The sequence below is a fragment of the Oncorhynchus nerka genome, linkage group LG10 (assembly GCF_034236695.1).
Source record: "Oncorhynchus nerka isolate Pitt River linkage group LG10, Oner_Uvic_2.0, whole genome shotgun sequence".
NCBI lineage: Eukaryota > Metazoa > Chordata > Actinopteri > Salmoniformes > Salmonidae > Oncorhynchus > Oncorhynchus nerka.
The window spans coordinates 12,822,755-12,842,755 of record NC_088405.1 but is presented as its reverse complement, the minus strand read 5'-3'; the positions used below and the strand labels follow the sequence as shown (position 1 = coordinate 12,842,755).

Below are 20,001 nucleotides of genomic sequence, written 5' to 3'. Positions count from 1 at the left end.
ATAGAACTACTGACCTGATGTTGTTAGCTAGTAGATGTAGGTAACAGAACACTACTGTATATTATAGAACTACTGACCTGATGTTGTTAGCTAGTAGATGTAGGTAACAGAACACTACTGTATATTATAGAACTACTGACCTGATGTTGTTAGCTAGTAGATGTAGGTAACAGAACACTACTGTATATTATAGAACTACTGACCTGATGTTGTTAGCTAGTAGATGTAGGTAACAGAACACTACTGTATATTATAGAACTACTGACCTGATGTTGTTAGCTAGTAGATGTAGGTAACAGAACACTACTGTATATTATAGAACTACTGACCTGATGTTGTTAGCTAGTAGATGTAGGTAACAGAACACTACTGTATATTATAGAACTACTGACCTGATGTTGTTAGCTAGTAGATGTAGGTAACAGAACACTACTGTATATTATAGAACTACTGACCTGATGTTGTTAGCTAGTAGATGTAGGTAACAGAACACTACTGTATATTATAGAACTACTGACCTGATGTTGTTAGCTAGTAGATGTAGGTAACAGAACACTACTGTATATTATAGAACTACTGACCTGATGTTGTTAGCTAGTAGATGTAGGTAACAGAACACTACTGTATATTATAGAACTACTGACCTGATGTTGTTAGCTAGTAGATGTAGGTAACAGAACACTACTGTATATTATAGAACTACTGACCTGATGTTGTTAGCTAGTAGATGTAGGTAACAGAACACTACTGTATATTATAGAACTACTGACCTGATGTTGTTAGCTAGTAGATGTAGGTAACAGAACACTACTGTATATTATAGAACTACTGACCTGATGTTGTTAGCTAGTAGATGTAGGTAACAGAACACTACTGTATATTATAGAACTACTGACCTGATGTTGTTAGCTAGTAGATGTAGGTAACAGAACACTACTGTATATTATAGAACTACTGACCTGATGTTGTTAGCTAGTAGATGTAGGTAACAGAACACTACTGTATATTATAGAACTACTGACCTGATGTTGTTAGCTAGTAGATGTAGGTAACAGAACACTACTGTATATTATAGAACTACTGACCTGATGTTGTTAGCTAGTAGATGTAGGTAACAGAACACTACTGTATATTATAGAACTACTGACCTGATGTTGTTAGCTAGTAGATGTAGGTAACAGAACACTACTGTATATTATAGAACTACTGACCTGATGTTGTTAGCTAGTAGATGTAGGTAACAGAACACTACTGTATATTATAGAACTACTGACCTGATGTTGTTAGCTAGTAGATGTAGGTAACAGAACACTACTGTATATTATAGAACTACTGACCTGATGTTGTTAGCTAGTAGATGTAGGTAACAGAACACTACTGTATATTATAGAACTACTGACCTGATGTTGTTAGCTAGTAGATGTAGGTAACAGAACACTACTGTATATTATAGAACTACTGACCTGATGTTGTTAGCTAGTAGATGTAGGTAACAGAACACTACTGTATATTATAGAACTACTGACCTGATGTTGTTAGCTAGTAGATGTAGGTAACAGAACACTACTGTATATTATAGAACTACTGACCTGATGTTGTTAGCTAGTAGATGTAGGTAACAGAACACTACTGTATATTATAGAACTACTGACCTGATGTTGTTAGCTAGTAGATGTAGGTAACAGAACACTACTGTATATTATAGAACTACTGACCTGATGTTGTTAGCTAGTAGATGTAGGTAACAGAACACTACTGTATATTATAGAACTACTGACCTGATGTTGTTAGCTAGTAGATGTAGGTAACAGAACACTACTGTATATTATAGAACTACTGACCTGATGTTGTTAGCTAGTAGATGTAGGTAACAGAACACTACTGTATATTATAGAACTACTGACCTGATGTTGTTAGCTAGTAGATGTAGGTAACAGAACACTACTGTATATTATAGAACTACTGACCTGATGTTGTTAGCTAGTAGATGTAGGTAACAGAACACTACTGTATATTATAGAACTACTGACCTGATGTTGTTAGCTAGTAGATGTAGGTAACAGAACACTACTGTATATTATAGAACTACTGACCTGATGTTGTTAGCTAGTAGATGTAGGTAACAGAACACTACTGTATATTATAGAACTACTGACCTGATGTTGTTAGCTAGTAGATGTAGGTAACAGAACACTACTGTATATTATAGAACTACTGACCTGATGTTGTTAGCTAGTAGATGTAGGTAACAGAACACTACTGTATATTATAGAACTACTGACCTGATGTTGTTAGCTAGTAGATGTAGGTAACAGAACACTACTGTATATTATAGAACTACTGACCTGATGTTGTTAGCTAGTAGATGTAGGTAACAGAACACTACTGTATATTATAGAACTACTGACCTGATGTTGTTAGCTAGTAGATGTAGGTAACAGAACACTACTGTATATTATAGAACTACTGACCTGATGTTGTTAGCTAGTAGATGTAGGTAACAGAACACTACTGTATATTATAGAACTACTGACCTGATGTTGTTAGCTAGTAGATGTAGGTAACAGAACACTACTGTATATTATAGAACTACTGACCTGATGTTGTTAGCTAGTAGATGTAGGTAACAGAACACTACTGTATATTATAGAACCACTGACCTGATGTTGTTAGCTAGTAGATGTAGGTAACAGAACACTACTGTATATTATAGAACTACTGACCTGATGTTGTTAGCTAGTAGATGTAGGTAACAGAACACTACTGTATATTATAGAACTACTGACCTGATGTTGTTAGCTAGTAGATGTAGGTAACAGAACACTACTGTATATTATAGAACTACTGACCTGATGTTGTTAGCTAGTAGATGTAGGTAACAGAACACTACTGTATATTATAGAACTACTGACCTGATGTTGTTAGCTAGTAGATGTAGGTAACAGAACACTACTGTATATTATAGAACTACTGACCTGATGTTGTTAGCTAGTAGATGTAGGTAACAGAACACTACTGTATATTATAGAACTACTGACCTGATGTTGTTAGCTAGTAGATGTAGGTAACAGAACACTACTGTATATTATAGAACTACTGACCTGATGTTGTTAGCTAGTAGATGTAGGTAACAGAACACTACTGTATATTATAGAACTACTGACCTGATGTTGTTAGCTAGTAGATGTAGGTAACAGAACACTACTGTATATTATAGAACTACTGACCTGATGTTGTTAGCTAGTAGATGTAGGTAACAGAACACTACTGTATATTATAGAACTACTGACCTGATGTTGTTAGCTAGTAGATGTAGGTAACAGAACACTACTGTATATTATAGAACCACTGACCTGATGTTGTTAGCTAGTAGATGTAGGTAACAGAACACTACTGTATATTATAGAACTACTGACCTGATGTTGTTAGCTAGTAGATGTAGGTAACAGAACACTACTGTATATTATAGAACTACTGACCTGATGTTGTTAGCTAGTAGATGTAGGTAACAGAACACTACTGTATATTATAGAACTACTGACCTGATGTTGTTAGCTAGTAGATGTAGGTAACAGAACACTACTGTATATTATAGAACTACTGACCTGATGTTGTTAGCTAGTAGATGTAGGTAACAGAACACTACTGTATATTATAGAACTACTGACCTGATGTTGTTAGCTAGTAGATGTAGGTAACAGAACACTACTGTATATTATAGAACTACTGACCTGATGTTGTTAGCTAGTAGATGTAGGTAACAGAACACTACTGTATATTATAGAACTACTGACCTGATGTTGTTAGCTAGTAGATGTAGGTAACAGAACACTACTGTATATTATAGAACCACTGACCTGATGTTGTTAGCTAGTAGATGTAGGTAACAGAACACTACTGTATATTATAGAACTACTGACCTGATGTTGTTAGCTAGTAGATGTAGGTAACAGAACACTACTGTATATTATAGAACTACTGACCTGATGTTGTTAGCTAGTAGATGTAGGTAACAGAACACTACTGTATATTATAGAACTACTGACCTGATGTTGTTAGCTAGTAGATGTAGGTAACAGAACACTACTGTATATTATAGAACTACTGACCTGATGTTGTTAGCTAGTAGATGTAGGTAACAGAACACTACTGTATATTATAGAACTACTGACCTGATGTTGTTAGCTAGTAGATGTAGGTAACAGAACACTACTGTATATTATAGAACTACTGACCTGATGTTGTTAGCTAGTAGATGTAGGTAACAGAACACTACTGTATATTATAGAACCACTGACCTGATGTTGTTAGCTAGTAGATGTAGGTAACAGAACACTACTGTATATTATAGAACTACTGACCTGATGTTGTTAGCTAGTAGATGTAGGTAACAGAACACTACTGTATATTATAGAACTACTGACCTGATGTTGTTAGCTAGTAGATGTAGGTAACAGAACACTACTGTATATTATAGAACTACTGACCTGATGTTGTTAGCTAGTAGATGTAGGTAACAGAACACTACTGTATATTATAGAACTACTGACCTGATGTTGTTAGCTAGTAGATGTAGGTAACAGAACACTACTGTATATTATAGAACTACTGACCTGATGTTGTTAGCTAGTAGATGTAGGTAACAGAACACTACTGTATATTATAGAACTACTGACCTGATGTTGTTAGCTAGTAGATGTAGGTAACAGAACACTACTGTATATTATAGAACTACTGACCTGATGTTGTTAGCTAGTAGATGTAGGTAACAGAACACTACTGTATATTATAGAACTACTGACCTGATGTTGTTAGCTAGTAGATGTAGGTAACAGAACACTACTGTATATTATAGAACTACTGACCTGATGTTGTTAGCTAGTAGATGTAGGTAACAGAACACTACTGTATATTATAGAACCACTGACCTGATGTTGTTAGCTAGTAGATGTAGGTAACAGAACACTACTGTATATTATAGAACTACTGACCTGATGTTGTTAGCTAGTAGATGTAGGTAACAGAACACTACTGTATATTATAGAACTACTGACCTGATGTTGTTAGCTAGTAGATGTAGGTAACAGAACACTACTGTATATTATAGAACTACTGACCTGATGTTGTTAGTGCTAGTAGATGTAGGTAACAGAACACTACTGTATATTATAGAACTACTGACCTGATGTTGTTAGCTAGTAGATGTAGGTAACAGAACACTACTGTATATTATAGAACTACTGACCTGATGTTGTTAGCTAGTAGATGTAGGTAACAGAACACTACTGTATATTATAGAACTACTGACCTGATGTTGTTAGCTAGTAGATGTAGGTAACAGAACACTACTGTATATTATAGAACTACTGACCTGATGTTGTTAGCTAGTAGATGTAGGTAACAGAACACTACTGTATATTATAGAACTACTGACCTGATGTTGTTAGCTAGTAGATGTAGGTAACAGAACACTACTGTATATTATAGAACTACTGACCTGATGTTGTTAGCTAGTAGATGTAGGTAACAGAACACTACTGTATATTATAGAACTACTGAACCTGATGTTGTTAGCTAGTAGATGTAGGTAACAGAACACTACTGTATATTATAGAACTACTGACCTGATGTTGTTAGCTAGTAGATGTAGGTAACAGAACACTACTGTATATTATAGAACTACTGACCTGATGTTGTTAGCTAGTAGATGTAGGTAACAGAACACTACTGTATATTATAGAACTACTGACCTGATGTTGTTAGCTAGTAGATGTAGGTAACAGAACACTACTGTTATTATAGAACTACTGAGATGTTGTTAGCTAGTAGTGTAAACAGAACACTACTGTATATTATAGAACTACTGACCTGATGTTGTTAGCTAGTAGATGTAGGTAACAGAACACTACTGTATATTATAGAACTACTGACCTGATGTTGTTAGCTAGTAGATGTAGGTAACAGAACACTACTGTATATTATAGAACCACTGACCTGATGTTGTTAGCTAGTAGATGTAGGTAACAGAACACTACTGTATATTATAGAACTACTGACCTGATGTTGTTAGCTAGTAGATGTAGGTAACAGAACACTACTGTATATTATAGAACTACTGACCTGATGTTGTTAGCTAGTAGATGTAGGTAACAGAACACTACTGTATATTATAGAACTACTGACCTGATGTTGTTAGCTAGTAGCATTGTTTAAAGTGGCTCGTGTAGCTAGTAGATGTAGGTAACAGAACACTACTGTATATTATAGAACTACTGACCTGATGTTGTTAGCTAGTAGATGTAGGTAACAGAACACTACTGTATATTATAGAACCACTGACCTGATGTTGTTAGCTAGTAGATGTAGGTAACAGAACACTACTGTATATTATAGAACTACTGACCTGATGTTGTTAGCTAGTAGATGTAGGTAACAGAACACTACTGTATATTATAGAACCACTGACCTGATGTTGTTAGATGTAGGTAACAGAACACTACTGTATATTATAGAACCACTGACCTGATGTTGTTAGCTAGTAGATGTAGGTAACAGAACACTACTGTATATTATAGAACTACTGACCTGATGTTGTTAGCTAGTAGATGTAGGTAACAGAACACTACTGTATATTATAGAACTACTGACCTGATGTTGTTAGCTAGTAGATGTAGGTAACAGAACACTACTGTATATTATAGAACTACTGACCTGATGTTGTTAGCTAGTAGATGTAGGTAACAGAACACTACTGTATATTATAGAACTACTGACCTGATGTTGTTAGCTAGTAGATGTAGGTAACAGAACACTACTGTATATTATAGAACTACTGACCTGATGTTGTTAGCTAGTAGATGTAGGTAACAGAACACTACTGTATATTATAGAACTACTGACCTGATGTTGTTAGCTAGTAGATGTAGGTAACAGAACACTACTGTATATTATAGAACCACTGACCTGATGTTGTTAGCTAGTAGATGTAGGTAACAGAACACTACTGTATATTATAGAACTACTGACCTGATGTTGTTAGCTAGTAGATGTAGGTAACAGAACACTACTGTAGATATTATAGAACCACTGACCTGATGTTGTTAGCTAGTAGATGTAGGTAACAGAACACTACTGTATATTATAGAACTACTGACCTGATGTTGTTAGCTAGTAGATGTAGGTAACAGAACACTACTGTATATTATAGAACCACTGACCTGATGTTGTTAGCTAGTAGATGTAGGTAACAGAACACTACTGTATATTATAGAACTACTGACCTGATGTTGTTAGCTAGTAGATGTAGGTAACAGAACACTACTGTATATTATAGAACTACTGACCTGATGTTGTTAGATGTAGGTAACAGAACACTACTGTATATTATAGAACTACTGACCTGATGTTGTTAGCTAGTAGATGTAGGTAACAGAACACTACTGTATATTATAGAACTACTGACCTGATGTTGTTAGCTAGTAGATGTAGGTAACAGAACACTACTGTATATTATAGAACTACTGAACAATGTTGTTAGCTAGTAGATGTAGGTAACAGAACACTACTGTATATTATAGAACTACTGACCTGATGTTGTTAGCTAGTAGATGTAGGTAACAGAACACTACTGTATATTATAGAACCACTGACCTGATGTTGTTAGCTAGTAGATGTAGGTAACAGAACACTACTGTATATTATAGAACTACTGCCCTGATGTTGTTAGATGTAGGTAACAGAACACTACTGTATATTATAGAACCACTGACCTGATGTTGTTAGATGTAGGTAACAGAACACTACTGTATATTATAGAACTACTGTGAGGTAGATGTAGGTAACAGAACACTACTGTATATTATAGAACTACTGACCTGATGTTGTTAGATGTAGGTAACAGAACACTACTGTATATTATAGAACTACTGACCTGATGTTGTTAGCTAGTAGATGTAGGTAACAGAACACTACTGTATATTATAGAACTACTGACCTGATGTTGTTAGCTAGTAGATGTAGGTAACAGAACACTACTGTATATTATAGAACCACTGACCTGATGTTGTTAGCTAGTAGATGTAGGTAACAGAACACTACTGTATATTATAGAACTACTGACCTGATGTTGTTAGCTAGTAGATGTAGGTAACAGAACACTACTGTATATTATAGAACTACTGACCTGATGTTGTTAGCTAGTAGATGTAGGTAACAGAACACGCTGCATGTGGTGATGTGTTATTTCATTACATAACTCACTGTGATACTCTCTCTCTTTGATATTAAGTGGATCATTCAGATCCTAGTGAAGCAGCCTAAAACTTGTCTCGTGACTAGCTCAGAGGTGAACCCACTACCTGAGGCCTACAGTACATTATTCAGTTTGTTTGTGTATGTGTGCATGTGTATCTGTATATGAATCCACTACCTACATCCTTTAGTGTGTGTGTGTGTGTGTGTGTGTGTGTGTGTGTGTGTGTGTGTGTGTGTGTGTGTGTGTGTGTGTGTGTGAAGTTAGAGTAACAATGATGGTTTTACCACCTGTTCTCCTGCCAGACACTGGAGTCTTGTTTTCAGGTCAAACGTGATCCAGCTGGAGAAATGGTTTCGGTTTGCAAAGAGTTAAATCAAGAGTTCATTCAGAGCCATCGATGCCCTGGGCATCAACGGCTGTGATTATAATCGATCCCGAATTCCTTGGCCCGATAATGCGGTCAAGACCGTCTCCGACCTCCTATTGGTCATGTCCAACCTCTACAGCCTGGAGGCGGGCTCTCTCACCATGAGCCAGAAGAGAGAGTTCCCTACCACGCCCCACGTCAAGCTGGGTAGCTCCTTTACTAAGGTAACTAACGTAACCCTAACCTTACTATAACTACTAACTAACCTTAACCACGCCCCACGTCAAGCTGGGTAGCTCCTTTACTAAGGTAACTAACGTAACCCTAACCTTACTGTAACTACTAACTAACCTTAACCACACCCCACGTCAAGCTGGGTAGCTCCTTTACTAAGGTAACTAACGTAACCCTAACCTTACTATAACTACTAACTAACCTTAACCACACCCCACGTCAAGCTGGGCAGCTCCTTTACTAAGGTAACTAACATAACCCTAACCTTACTATAACTACTTACTAACCTTAACCACGCCCCACGTCAAGCTGGGTAGCTCCTTTACTAAGGTAACTAACGTAACCCTAACCTTACTATAACTACTAACTAACCTTAACCACACCCCACGTCAAGCTGGGCAGCTCCTTTACTAAGGTAACTATAACGTAACCCTAACCTTACTATAACTACTTACTAACCTTAACCACACCCCACGTCAAGCTGGGCAGCTCCTTTACTAAGGTAACTAACGTAACCCTAACCTTACTATAACTACTAACTAACCTTAACCACGCCCCACGTCAAGCTGGGCAGCTCCTTTACTAAGGTAACTAACATAACCCTAACCTTACTATAACTACTAACTAACCTCCTTTACTAAGGTAAGGCTGGATTTCCACTGCTGAGGGCAATATTTAATCAAAGGTGCTTTGTTGACAAGCGCATTGCATTTGAGCAACCAATAATTATTGGTTTTAATCTTAAATAGAGCCCCACGGTGGAGGTGTAATAATACCCATAAAACCTAGCAGTCAAACTGGGAAATGGTTCCAATCGTTTTTCCACCATACATTTTTCCCGTAGGGGATTTTAGAAACACTTAAAATAAGGGCTGTGTTTCGTGTATTCTTACCCTGGGGTGACGTTTTGATGACCATCTCTTGGACAAGGTGACTTTTAAATATATTTGGCTCTATTTACTCTGATTCGATATCATACTGTGGATCTCTATGGCCAAGTCACCTTTATTAAGGCCTCATGCAGCCGTTTTTATTTTTATATATATCTCAGTATCATATCATTTCTGGGTAACAATTAAGTACCTTACTGTAATAGTTTTAGATTAAAATGGTCAAAAATAAACAAATTAACATTTTAGCCAAAAACTATTTCTCACGCAAGAATTTTGCTTGGACTGTCTGGGAGTGATCTCTGAAAACGGAAAACTAGCTGTTATTGGCAGAGAGGTTTGGAACTCTTTTTCTCATTGGTCTATTAAACTCAAATACAGACTGGTGATGTCACCAGGCAAGCCAAAACTCCACCCATGCAAGACCTGCTGATTAGAAGGGCCTGTGTAGATTATTCTCTACCAGCAACTATCAGGAAATAATACTCATAAATTGTTCACACTTTTACAGTGTTTGTTTCTACAGCTGTTGTACTTTTTATTTTTTTAAATTTTATTTCACCTTTATTTAACCAGGTATGCAAGTTGAGAACAAGTTCTCATTTCATGACCTGGCCAAGATAAAGCAAAGCAGTTCGACACATACAACGACACAGAGTTACACATGGAGTAAAACAAACATACAGTCAATAATGTGTGTAAAAAAAAAAAAAAAAAAAAACAAGTCTATATATAATGTTTAAATTAGGTGAGAAGGGATGTAAAAGGCAAAAAGGCCATGGTAGGCTGTCAAAGTAAATAATAATTTGTTCAATAAAACACTGGAATGGTAGTATTGCAATGGTGTAAAAGTAGAAATAAAAAAATGTAATACAAAACAAAAAAATAAATAAATGTTACAGTTGCTCTGGGCCTTTAATGGCTAAAAATATTGAGTTATTTTTTTCAGTTGATTTTAGTTGATTTGGTCAAAAAAAAAATGGGGTTGTTTCCAATTTAGCAGATAAATGGAATAAATTAAATAGTGGCTAAAGTTAGGACAGCAAGTGGCTAAAGTTAGTGGCGGCAGGTAGCCTGGAAGGAGAGGCTTGCTAAGAAAGAATTAGTGGGGGTGACTAGCCTGTATACCTGCTGGAGCGTGTGGTACCTAGGTGGAAGCTATGGTGAGGTTTCCTGAGTGGCTAAGGGGGAGTTAGCCAGTGGTCTTGTTAGTGACATGGAGCCAGCCTAGTGGTTAAAGTTAAGGCGGCAGGTAGCCTTGTGGGTGACTAGTGAGAGGTAGCCTAGTGGCTAACAGTTAGTGGCAGAGGTAGCCTAGTGGTGAAGCAGTGCTGAGGTAGCCTAGTGGGACTTAGTGGCGACAGGTAGCCTAGTGGTCTAAAAAGTTATGACATGGTAGCCTAGTGGGTTTGTTAGTGGCGGCAGGTAGCCTAGTGGCTAAGTTGCGGCGGGCAGGTAGCCAAGTGGCTAAAGTTAGTGGGGCAGGTTTGCCTGGTGGTGAAAGTTAGTGGGGCAGGTAGCCTAGTGGCTAAAGTTAGTGGCGGCAGGTAGATAGTGGCATAAAGTTGGTGGCGGGTAGCCTGGTGGCTAAAGTTGTAAAGACAGCCTTAGTGGCTAAAGTTAGTGGCGGAAGGTAGCCTATGGTCTAAAGTTGTACAGGTAGTTTGGGAGTTAGAAGGATGCTTTAGTGGCTAAAGGAAGCCAATTCTAGATTTAACTTTGGATTGGAGATGTTTGATATGGGTCTGGAAGGAGGTTTACAGTCTAACCAGACACCTAAGTATTTGTAGCCACGTATTCTAAGTCAGAGCTGTTTGGCAGCATGAGTGAAGGATGCTTTGTCATTTGAGGAAGCCAATGGTCTAAATTTAACTTTGGAGGTTTTTTATGTTTGATAATGGTCTGGAAGGGTCAGGAAGCCTAGTTTGGTTACAGTTAAGTGGCAGAGCAGGTAGTTGTTACAGTATCTAAAGTTAGTGGCCGTCAGGTAGCCTGATGTGGACAAAGTTGAGGTGGCGGCAGGTAGCCTAGTGGTTGAAGAGTTGCATTTAGTTTTGTATTTAAGAGCAATTGGAGGCCACGGAAGGAGAGTAAATGGCATTGAAGCTTGCCTGGAGGGTTGTTAACACAGTGTCCAAAGAAAAGGGGCGGAGTATACAGAATGGTGTCGTGCATAGAACTGGATCAGAGACTCACCAGCAGCAAGAGCGACCTCATTGATGTTATACAGAGTGGCTAAGAGAGTGGTTGCAAAACCTGAGTGGTTGAACCCTGTTAGCACCCCCAGAGTACCTGTGGCTAAAGTTAGTGGCGGACAGCAGACCCTATATTTGACAAAGAACTAGTATCAGATAGCCTTGAGTGGCTAAAGTGAAGTGGCGGCAGGTAATCATTTGTGGTTAAACCAAGGCTGTCAGGTAGCCTCTGGCTAAAGGATTAGTGGTTGAGGTAGCCTAGTGGTTAAAGTTAGTTGCGGCAGGTAGCCTAGTGGTTAAAGTTAGTGGCGATGCAGGTAGCCTAGTGGTTAAAGTTAGTGGCGGCAGGTAGCCTAGTGGCGATTAGATGACAGGTTTCTTATCGATGGCGGTTAAGATATCGTTTAGGGTTAAAGTTAGTGGCTTGAGGTAGCTGAGTGGTTAAAGTTGAGTGGCGGCAGGTAGCTGAAACCAAATTGCATGGCAGAAGCAGGTAGCCTAGTGGTTGAAGATTAAATGGCGGCAGGTAATCTGTTTGTTAAAGTTAGTGGCGGCTTTCGAGCCTTAGTGGTTAAATTAGATATAGGTCTGTAGCAGTTTGGGTCCTAGTGGTCCCCCTTTAGAAGCAGGTATGACTAGTGGTTAAAGTTAGTGGCGGCATCTTTGTAGCCTAATGGTAAAGTTAATGGTAAGCTACCACGTTGTTTTGCTACCATGTTGGTTTCATGTTGTGTGGCCATGCTGTGGTTGTCATGTAGTTGCTGCCTTGGTTAAAGTTGTTGTCTTTAGGTCTCTCTTTAGCCTAGTGGTTAAAGTTAGTGATGTGTGTTTTGCCTATATTGGTTAAGTTAGTGGCGGCATTTATATATTTTAATTAGTCCCCCGCAGGTAGCCTAGTGGTTAAAGTTTTGGTAGGCTAGCCTTGGTTAAATTATAATTTGTAGCCTAATTAACTTACTTGCCAGGTTAAATGGTTAAAGTTAAAATGTAATACAAAACAGAGAAAAATATGAATGTTGCCTGCTGGCCTTTAATGCCAAACCAGCCTATGGTTAAAGTTAGTTTTTAGCCTTGTGGTTAGTTGATTTGGTCAGGTAACAAAAAATTAGTGGCGGCAGGTAGCCTAGTGGTTAAACACTGTTAGTGGGAAGATTGTTTGCTAGTGGCTAAAGTTAGTGGCGGCAGGTAGCCTAGTGGCTAAAGTTAGTGGCGGCAGGTAGCCTAGTGGCTAAAGTTAGTGGCGGCAGGTAGCCTAGTGGTTAAAGTTAGTGGCGGCAGGTAGCCTAGTGGCTAAAGTTAGTGGCGGCAGGTAGCCTAGTGGTGCCTAGTGTTAAAGTTAGTGGCGGCAGGTAGCCTAGTGGCTAAAGTTAGTGGCGGCAGGTAGCCTAGTGGTTAAAGTTAGTGGCGGCAGGTAGCCTAGTGGCTAAAGTTAGTGGCGGCAGGTAGCCTAGTGGTTAAAGTTAGTGGCGGCAGGTAGCCTAGTGGTTAAAGTTAGTGGCGGCAGGTAGCCTAGTGGCTAAAGTTAGTGGCGGCAGGTAGCCTAGTGGCTAAAGTTAGTGGCGGCAGGTAGCCTAGTGGCTAAAGTTAGTGGCGGCAGGTAGCCTAGTGGTTAAAGTTAGTGGCGGCAGGTAGCCTAGTGGTTAAAGTTAGTGGCGGCAGGTAGCCTAGTGGTAAAGTTAGTGGCGGCAGGTAGCCTAGTGGTTAAAGTTAGTGGCGGCAGGTAGCCTAGTGGTTAAAGTTAGTGGCGGCAGGTAGCCTAGTGGTTAAAGTAGCCCTAGTGGCTAAAGTTAGTGGCGGCAGGTAGCCTAGTGGCTAAAGTTAGTGGCGGCAGGTAGCCTAGTGGCTAAAGTTAGTGGCGGCAGGTAGCCTAGTGGCTAAAGTTAGTGGCGGCAGGTAGCCTAGTGGTTAAAGTTAGTGGCGGCAGGTAGCCTAGTGGTTAAAGTTAGTGGCGGCAGGTAGCCTAGTGGTTAAAGTTAGTGGCGGCAGGTAGCCTAGTGGCTAAAGTTAGTGGCGGCAGGTAGCCTAGTGGTTAAAGTTAGTGGCGGCAGGTAGCCTAGTGGTTAAAGTTAGTGGCGGCAGGTAGCCTAGTGGCTAAAGTTAGTGGCGGCAGGTAGCCTAGTGGTTAAAGTTAGTGGCGGCAGGTAGCCTAGTGGCTAAAGTTAGTGGCGGCAGGTAGCCTAGTGGTTAAAGTTAGTGGCGGCAGGTAGCCTAGTGGCTAAAGTTAGTGTGCGGCAGGTAGCCTAGTGGTTAAAGTTAGTGGCGGCAGGTAGCCTAGTGGTTAAAGTTAGTGGCGGCAGGTAGCCTAGTGGCTAAAGTTAGTGGCGGCAGGTAGCCTAGTGGTTAAAGTTAGTGGCGGCAGGTAGCCTAGTGGCTAAAGTTAGTGGCGGCAGGTAGCCTAGTGGTTAAAGTTAGTGGCGGCAGGTAGCCTAGTGGCTAAAGTTAGTGGCGGCAGGTAGCCTAGTGGTTAAAGTTAGTGGCGGCAGGTAGCCTAGTGGTTAAAGTTAGTGGCGGCAGGTAGCCTAGTGGCTAAAGTTAGTGGCGGCAGGTAGCCTAGTGGTTAAAGTTAGTGGCGGCAGGTAGCCTAGTGGTTAAAGTTAGTGGCGGCAGGTAGCCTAGTGGTTAAAGTTAGTGGCGGCAGGTAGCCTAGTGGTTAAAGTTAGTGGCGGCAGGTAGCCTAGTGGTTAAAGTTAGTGGCGGCAGGTAGCCTAGTGGCTAAAGTTAGTGGCGGCAGGTAGCCTAGTGGTTAAAGTTAGTGGCGGCAGGTAGCCTAGTGGCTAAAGTTAGTGGCGGCAGGTAGCCTAGTGGTTAAAGTTAGTGGCGGCAGGTAGCCTAGTGGTTAAAGTTAGTGGCGGCAGGTAGCCTAGTGGCTAAAGTTAGTGGCGGCAGGGTTAGCCCTAGTGGTTAAAGTTAGTGGCGGCAGGTAGCCTAGTGGCTAAAGTTAGTGGCGGCAGGTAGCCTAGTGGTTAAAGTTAGTGGCGGCAGGTAGCCTAGTGGTTAAAGTTAGTGGCGGCAGGTAGCCTAGGTGGCTAAAGTTAGTGGCGGCAGGTAGCCTAGTGGTTAAAGTTAGTGGCGGCAGGTAGCCTAGTGGCTAAAGTTAGTGGCGGCAGGTAGCCTAGTGGCTAAAGTTAGTGGCGGCAGGTAGCCTAGTGGTTAAAGTTAGTGGCGGCAGGTAGCCTAGTGGTTAAAGTTAGTGGCGGCAGGTAGCCTAGTGGTTAAAGTTAGTGGCGGCAGGTAGCCTAGTGGTTAAAGTTAGTGGCGGCAGGTAGCCTAGTGGCTAAAGTTAGTGGCGGCAGGTAGCCTAGTGGCTAAAGTTAGTGGCGGCAGGTAGCCTAGTGGTTAAAGTTAGTGGCGGCCTAGGTAGCCCTAGTGGCTAAAGTTAGTGGCGGCAGGTAGCCTAGTGGTTAAAGTTAGTGGCGGCAGGTAGCCTAGTGGCTAAAGTTAGTGGCGGCAGGTAGCCTAGTGGTTAAAGTTAGTGGCGGCAGGTAGCCTAGTGGTTAAAGTTAGTGGCGGCAGGTAGCCTAGTGGTTAAAGTTAAGTTAGTGGCGGCAGGTAGCCTAGTGGCTAAAGTTAGTGGCGGCAGGTAGCCTAGTGGCTAAAGTTAGTGGCGGCAGGTAGCCTAGTGGTTAAAGTTAGTGGCGGCAGGTAGCCTAGTGGTTAAAGTTAGTGGCGGCAGGTAGCCTAGTGGTTAAAGTTAGTGGCGGCAGGTAGCCTAGTGGTTAAAGTTAGTGGCGGCAGGTAGCCTAGTGGTTAAAGTTAGTGGCGGCAGGTAGCCTAGTGGTTAAAGTTAGTGGCGGCAGGTAGCCTAGTGGTTAAAGTTAGTGGCGGCAGGTAGCCTAGTGGTTAAAGTTAGTGGCGGCAGGTAGCCTAGTGGTTAAAGTTAGTGGCGGCAGGTAGCCTAGTGGTTAAATCCCCGAGCTGACAAGGTAAAAATCTGCCTCTGAACAAGGCAGTTGACCCACTGTTCCCCGGTCATTGTAAATAAGAATTTGTTCTTAACTGACTTGCCTAGTTAAATAAAAGTTACATTTAAAAAAATGTAATGTTGCTGAAGTTTGTGGTAGATGTTTAAACCATGGATTACAGTTTCTCCTGGCCCATAGACTACTTTCAGGGTGAGGAACCATCTTACATCAAGTTGTAAAATTAGTGGACTTCCCTTGGCTAAAGTTTAATGAATGTCCTGATTGGTTAAAGTTAGTGGCTCAGGTAGCCTAGTGGCTAAATTAGTCCCTGATTAGGAGCCTAGTGGTTAAACAAATGTTTCGGCAGGAGCCAGTGGTTAATAGTTAGTGGCAGATGGTAGCCTAGTGGTTAAAGTTAGTGGCGGCAGGTAGCCTCTGGTTAAAGTTAGTTTGGTGGTTAAAGTGAGTGGCGGCAGGTAGCCTAGTGGCTAAAGTTAGTGGCGGCAGGTAGCCTAGTGGTTAAATCCCCGAGCTGACAAGGTAAAAATCTGCCTCTGAACAAGGCAGTTGACCCACTGTTCCCCGGTCATTGTAAATAAGAATTTGTTCTTAACTGACTTGCCTAGTTAAATAAAAGTTACATTTAAAAAAATGTAATGTTGCTGAAGTTTGTGTTAGATGTTTAAACCATGGATTACAGTTTCTCCTGGCCCATAGACTACTTTCAGGGTGAGGAACCATCTTGACCTTTATTCACAGTATATTGAATGGAATCCTGACCTTTAATTCACAACAATTCTGATTGGTGAAAGAATTCACTCAACATGTGTGCGGTCTGAATCAGTCCCTGATTAGGAGAGAAGGAAAAACAAATGTTTCACAGTACATTTGAATAGCATGCTGAGATTTATTCACAGTATCTTTGTGTTTGGTGGCATGCTGACCTTTATTCACAGTATATTTGAATGGACGCATGCTGACCTTTATTCACAGTACATTTGAATGGGGCATGCTGACCTTTATTCACAGTACATTTGAATGGGGCATGCTGACCTTTATTCACAGTACATTTGAATGGGGCATGCTGACCTTTATTCACAGTACATTTGAATGGGGCATGCTGACCTTTATTCACAGTACATTTGAATGGGGCATGCTGACCTTTATTCACAGTACATTTGAATGGGGCATGCTGACCTTTATTCACAGTACATTTGAATGGGGCATGCTGACCTTTATTCACAGTACATATGAATGGGGCATGCTGACCTTTATTCACAGTACATTTGAATGGGGCATGCTGACCTTTATTCACAGTACATTTGAATGGGGCATGCTGACCTTTATTCACAGTACATATGAATGGGGCATGCTGACCTTTATTCACAGTCACAGTACATATGAATGGGGCATGCTGACCTTTATTCACAGTACATATGAATGGGGCATGCTGACCTTTATTCACAGTACATATGAATGGGGCATGCTGACCTTTATTCACAGTACATATGAATGGGGCATGCTGACCTTTATTCACAGTACATATGAATGGGGCATGCTGACCTTTATTCACAGTACATATGAATGGGGCATGCTGACCTTTATTCACAGTACATATGAATGGGGCATGCTGACCTTTATTCACAGTACATATGAATGGGGCATGCTGACCTTTATTCACAGTACATATGAATGGGGCATGCTGACCTTTATTCACAGTACATATGAATGGGGCATGCTGACCTTTATTCACAGTACATATGAATGGGGCATGCTGACCTTTATTCACAGTACATATGAATGGGGCATGCTGACCTTTATTCACAGTACATATGAATGGGGCATGCTGACCTTTATTCACAGTACATAAGTAGGGAATCTAAGATCCTTTTCTTCTGACTGTATCCTCCTACAGTTGAACTAAAGCTAAACACACCAAACTCTGCATAGATGTTCTGTTGGTGTTGAGCTGGTGCTCTATTGTTGTACTACCATACATTCACCCTCTGTTTCTATAGGTCATCCAGTGGGAATAAACATACCAAGATGGAGGGAGAGAGAGAGCTCTCTCTCCTCAAAGTATGTGTTACTGCTTTAAACTCAGCATGACATACCCGTCTGTCTGTCTGTCTGTCTGTGTGTTCTAAGGTCCAGGAATACCAGACGCGGTTCGAGAGCATCCCTGATATGCTGGAGCTGGATCACCTGACTGTGTGTGTGTCTGTGTGTTCTAAGGTCCAGGAATACCAGACGCGGTTCGAGAGCATCCCTGATATGCTGGAGCTGGATCACCTGACTGTGTGTGTGTCTGTGTGTTCTAAGGTCCAGGAATACCAGACGCGGTTCGAGAGCATCCCTGATATGCTGGAGCTGGATCACCTGACTGTGTGTGTGTCTGTGTGTTCTAAGGTCCAGGAATACCAGACGCGGTTCGAGAGCATCCCTGATATGCTGGAGCTGGATCACCTGACTGTGTGTGTGTCTGTGTGTTCTAAGGTCCAGGAATACCAGACGCGGTTCGAGAGCATCCCTGATATGCTGGAGCTGGATCACCTGACTGTGTCCGGTGACGTCACGTTTGGAAAACAAGTTTCTCTCAAGGTGAGTTCACAGGCCCCTGAGGTTTTTCTGGCTAGGTCACATGGTCAGGGAGATTCTTAGTCCTCTATTATCTCAGAGAAACATCTGTGATGGGCCCAGATGGAATGAAGGAACTTTACAATAACAATGATACAGTTGAAGTTAGAAGTTTACATACACTTAGGTTGGAGTCATTAAAACTCGTTTTTCAACCACTCCACAAATTTCTTGTTAACAAATTATAGTTTTGGCAAGTCGGTTAGGGCCTCTACTTTGTGCATGACACAAGTAATTTTCCAACAATTGTTTACAGACACATTGATTTATAAGTTAAATAATGTATCACAATTCCAGTGGGTCAGAAGATTATATACACTAAATAGACAGTGCCTTAAAACAGCTTTGAAAATTCATGGCTTTAGAAGCTTCTGATAGGTTAATTGACATCATTTGAGTCAATTGGAGGTGTACCTGTGGATGTATTTCAACTCTTTGCTTGACATCATGGGAAAATCAAAAGAAATCAGCCAAGACCTCAGGAAAAAAAATGTGTAGACCTCCACAAGTCTGATTCATCCTTGGGAGCAATTTCCAAAGGCATGAAGGTACCACATCAGTCAGGAAATTAAAGCTTGGTCGCAAATGGGTCTACCAAATGGAAAATGACCCCAAACATACTTCCAAAGCTGTGGCAAAATGGCTTAAGGACAACAAAGTCAAAGTATTGGAGTGGCCATCACAAAGCCCTAACCTCAGTCCTATAGAAAATGTGTGGGCAGAACTGAAAAAGTGTGTGTGAGCAAGGAGGCCTATAAACCTGACTCAGTTACACCAGCTCTGTCAGGAGGAATGGGCCAAAATTCACCCAACTTATTGTGGGTAGCATGTGGAAGGCTACCCGAAACGTTTGACCCAAGTTAAATAATTTAAAGGCAATGCTACATGACTTAAATGTAATGTAAATGTAATGCTACCAAATACTAATTGAGTGTATGTAAACTTCTGACCCACTGGGAATGTGTTGAAAGAAATAAAAGCTGAAATAAATCATTCTCTCTACTATTATCCTGACATTTCACATTCTTAAAATAAAGTGGTGATCCTAACTGACCTAAAACAGGGAATTTATACTATGATTAAATGTCAGGAATTTAAAAAAACTTTGTTTAAATGTACAGTGGGGCAAAAAGTATTGTCAGCCACCAATTGTGCAAGTTCTCCCACTTAAAAAGATGAGAGAGGCCTGTAATTTTCATCATAGGTACACTTCAACTATGACAGACAAAATGAGAAAAAGAATTCCAGAAAATCACATTGTAGGATTTTTAATGAATTTATTTGCAAATTATGGTGGAAAATAAGTATTTGGTCACCTACAAACAAGCAAGATTTATGGCTCTCACAGACCTGTAATTTCTTCTTTAAGAGGCTCCTCTGTCCTCCACTCGTTACCTGTATTAATGGCACCTGTTTGAACTTGTTATCAGTACAAAAGACACCTGTCCACAACCTCAAACAGTCACACTCCAAACTCCACTATGGCCAAGACCAAAGAGCTGTCAAAGGACACCAGAAACAA

The 20,001-nt window shown here is 40.5% G+C and overlaps 1 pseudogene; it reads left to right on the top strand.

The window, feature by feature from the left end:
• LOC115125816 (UTP--glucose-1-phosphate uridylyltransferase-like) overlaps positions 1-20,001 on the top strand; it is a 111,050-nt pseudogene that overhangs the window by 87,846 nt on the left and 3,203 nt on the right.